We start from the raw sequence: 4,671 nt of genomic DNA, 5'->3' as shown, positions 1-4,671 counted from the left end.
CCACATGTTTAGAGATAGAGGTGTCGATAAAATAAAATACAGACATGAGGGTATCATGATCATTCTTATAACAGCAACATATATAGATATTGCCATATGATTTCTTATGCTCAAGTAATAATCTATTCACAATGTCAAGTATGAATCAGAAACTTTATTGAGAACTAACAAATTATAATCTCAGTCATTGAAGCAATTGCAATTTATCATAACATCAGAAAGAGTCTATGTCAGAGCTTTTCAGCAAGTCCACATACTCAACTATCATTTAGTCTTTCACAATTGCTAACACTCACGCAATACTTGTGGTTACGGAGTTTTAATCGGACACGGAGAAAGATAGGGGCTTATTGTTTCGCCTCCCAACCTTTTACCTCATGGGTAATGTCAACAATAATAGTTCATGCTAACTTACATCCAATTGGATATATATATCAGGATCTTTCCAACACACTGTGCTTGCCAAAGGATAAAATGAAAAAAGGAAAGGTGAAGATCACCATGACTCTTGCATAAGGTAGAAAATAAAAGTAAAAGATAGGCCCTTCGCAGAGGGAAGCAGAGGTTGCCATGCACTTTCAGGGTTGGATGCACAAAATCTTAATGCGTAAGAACGTCACTTTATATTGCCACTTGTGATATGGACCTTTATTATGCAGTCCGTCGCTTTTATTTCTTCCACATCACAAGATCGTATAAAGCTTATTTTCTCCCACACTAATAAGTCATACATATTTAGAGAGCAATTTTTATTGCTTGCACCGATGACAACTTACTTGAAGGATCTTACTCAATCCATAGGTAGATATGGTGGACTCTCATGGCAAAACTGGGTTTAAGGGTATTTGGAAGCACAAGTAGTATCTCTACTTGGTGCAAAGAATTTGGCTATCATGAGGGGTAAATGCAAGCTCAACATGTTGGATGATCCATGACAATATACTTTATTTCAGATATAAGAAAACATAACCCATTACGTTGTCTTCCTTGTCCAACATCAACTCTTTAGCATGTCATATTTTAATGAGTGCTCACAATCATAAAAGATGTCCAAGATAGTATATTTATATGTGAAACCTCTCTTTCTTTATTACTTCCTATTAATTGCAACGATGAACAAAGCTATGTTTGTCAACTCTCAACAACTTCTAATCATCATACTCTTTCTATGTGAAGTCATTACTCTCCATAAGATCAATATGATCTCTTTGTTTCTTTTTATTCTTTCTTTTTCTTTTATTCCCTCAAGATCATAGCAAAATAATCAAGCCCTTGACTCAACACTAATCTTTATTATATAGCTCCGATAACATAAAGGGATCATAAAGCAAAACTTCTAAACTAAATCATACTAAAAACTTTATTCTACTAGATCAAGATATTACTGAAAGGATCGAACTAAGAAAAATGGTAAAGATAGAGATGTGATGGTGATACGATACCGGGGCACCTCCCCCAAGCTTGGCAGTTGCCAAGGGGAGTGCCCATACCCATGTGATTATGTCTCCTTTGCTGGTGAAGAAGATGGTGGAGTTGTTGATGATGTGGTTTGTCGTCCATCTTCCAAGGCATAGGCTCACCATCATAGAAGGATGATCGAGTCTCCGGGATCTTCAAATCTGCAGCCAAACTCATCCTCTTGAAACTATATTCATACTCACAGTTTTGGTTTTGCAGGTCATAGATTTGGGCTTGGAGGTGCTCGATCTTGTCGTGAAGCTTGAAGATGGTCTCCCCAATGTTCTTGGTATCCAGCTTGTGGTTGTTGGTGAACTCCGCGATCATCATGTGGTTGGCATTGAGTCCACATTCCACCATCCCCTAGCACTTGAAAACTTGTTGCTCCATCGCTTCGATCCTCGTCTCCACGCTTCCGGTCCTCCTTGGTCCCTCAACATCGCGGATGTGCAGCAACCCATCACGCATCTCAATGGTTTGAGGGTGTCGCAGCACCTCCGCGAGGTAAGGGTTGATGACCTTCTCTAAGAACATGTCCTTGGGGGCGCTTGGAGACATCATGATGATCTAGATCAGTCAGAAAAACGGCTCGAAACGAAAACAGAGGATATTTGCGTGATACAGGAGTCAAAACCTCCGGGAGATTATATAATGAATTTTTACCGACCAAAATACGTATCGTGCAAGAAAATGGAGTCCGGAAGGCACACGAGGTGCCCACGAGGCAGGGGGCGCGCCCAGGGGGGTAGATCACGCACTCCACCCTCGTGGAGCCCTCGCGTCCTTCCCGGACTGCTTCTTCTTTTTCTATTTTTTTAAATATTCCAAAACGGAGAAAAATTGCCATTAGAACTGCTTTGGAGTCGGTCTTACCATACCACATACCTATTCCCTTTCAGAGTCTGAAACGTTCTAGAAAGTGTCCTTTATGTATTCCTCCGGGGTTACGGTTTCAATAACATTGGTTTCAACATTTATAGGATTACCTGAGATATAATGTTTGATTCTTCGACCGTTCATGTCCTTCGGATTTGTGCCTTCGAAGTTGTTGATTTTTATGGCACCGGAACGATAGACCTTGATGTCTACTACACAACCTTCTTCTTGTAGACGTTGTTGGGCCTCCAAGTGCAGAGGTTTGTAGGACAGTAGCAAATTTCCCTCAAGTGGATGACCTAAGGTTTATCAATCCGTGGGAGGCGTAGGTTGAAGATGGTCTCTCTCAAACAACCCTGCAACCAAATAACAAAGAGTCTCTTGTGTCCCCAACACACCCAATACAATGGTAAATTGTATGGGTGCACTAGTTCGGCGAAGAGATGGTGATACAAGTGCAATATGGATGGTAGATAAGGGTAATTGTAATCTGAAAATATAAAAACAGCAAGGTAGCAAGCAATAAAAGTGAGCGTAAACGGTATTGCAATGCTAGGAAACAAGGCCTAGGGTTCATACTTTCACTAGTGCAAGTTCTCTCAACAATAATAACATAACTGGATCATATAACTATCCCTCAACATGCAACAAAGAGTCACTCCAAAGTCACTAATAGAGGAGAACAAACGAAGAGATTATTGTAGGGTATGAAACCACCTCAAAGTTATCCTTTCTAATCGATCTATTCAAGAGTCCGTAGTAAAATAACACGCAGCTATTCTTTCTGTTCGATCTATCATAGAGTTCATACTAGAATAACACCTTTAGATACAAATCAACCAAAACCCTAATGTCACCTAGATACTCCAATGTCACCTCAAGTATCCGTGGGTATGATTATACGATATGCATCACACAATCTCAAATTCATCTATTCAACCAACACAAAGTACTTCAAAGAGTGCCCCAAAGTTTCTACCGGAGAGTCAAGATGAAAACGTGTGCCAACCCCTATGCATAGGTTCATGGGCGGAACCCGCAAGTTGATCACCAAAACATACATCAAGTGAATCACGTGAATATCCCATTGTCACTACAGATAAGCACGGCAAGACATACATCAAGTGTTCGCAAATCCTTAAAGACTCAATCCGATAAGATTACTTCAAAGGGGAAAACTCAATCCATTACAAGAGAGTACGGGGGGAGAAACATCATAAGATCCAACTATAATAGAAAAGCTCGTGATACATCAAGATCGTATCACCTCAAGAACACGAGAGAGAGAGAGAGATCAAACACATAGCTACTGGTACATACCCTCAGCCCCGAGGGTGAACTACTCCCTCCTCGTCATGGAGAGAGTCGGGATGATGAAGATGGCCATCGGTGAGGGATCCCCCCTCCGGCAGGGTGCCGGAACAGGGTCCCGATTGGTTTTTGGTGGCTACAGAGGCTTGCGGCGACGGAACTCCCGATCTATTCTGTTCCCCGATGGTTTTAGGGTATATGGACATATATAGGCGAAAGAAGTCGGTCAGGGGAGCCACGAGGGGCCCACGAGGGTGGAGGGCGCGCCCAGGGGGTGGGCGCCCCCCTGCCTCGTGCTCTCCTCGTTGATCCCCTGACATGCACTCCAAGTCTCCTGGATTGCTTTCTTTCCAAAAATAACTTCTCCCGAAGGTTTCATTCCGTTTGGACTCCGTTTGATATCCCTTTTCTTCGAAACACTGAAACAAGGGGAAAAACAGGAACTGACACTGGGCTCTGGGTTAATAGGTTAGTCCCAAAAATAATATAAAAGTGCATAGTAAAGCCCATTAAACATCCAAGATGGATAATATAATAGCATGAATACTTCATAAATTATAGATGCGTTGGAGACGTATCAGCATCCCCAAGCTTAATTCCTGCTCGTCCTCGAGTAGGTAAATAATAAAAGAAAGAATTTATGAAGTGTGAATGCTAGCAGGTGCATAAGTTTGATCAATGATAATTTCAATCACCTTTTCTAGCATCATTATTTGTCATAACAGTAGCTCAACTCATAGAAGTTTGCATGATCAAGTAACAAACTATTCACATGTTAAAGTATAGATCATAAACTTTCTTGAGAACTAACAAATCGTGTTATTAGTCATCAAACAATTACAATTCATCTTATTTTCAGGAAGAGTCTATGTCAGAGCTTTGATTTAGCAAACTCCACATACTCAACTATCATTTAGTCTTTCACAATTGCTAACACTCACGCGGTATTTATGGGTTCAAAGTTTTAATCAGACACAGAGAAAGATAGGGGCTTATAGATTCGCCTCTCAACCTTTTACCTCAAGG

Source organism: Triticum aestivum, chromosome 3D (assembly GCF_018294505.1).
Source record: "Triticum aestivum cultivar Chinese Spring chromosome 3D, IWGSC CS RefSeq v2.1, whole genome shotgun sequence".
NCBI classification, from domain to species: domain Eukaryota; kingdom Viridiplantae; phylum Streptophyta; class Magnoliopsida; order Poales; family Poaceae; genus Triticum; species Triticum aestivum.
This window is presented reverse-complemented; position numbering follows the sequence as displayed.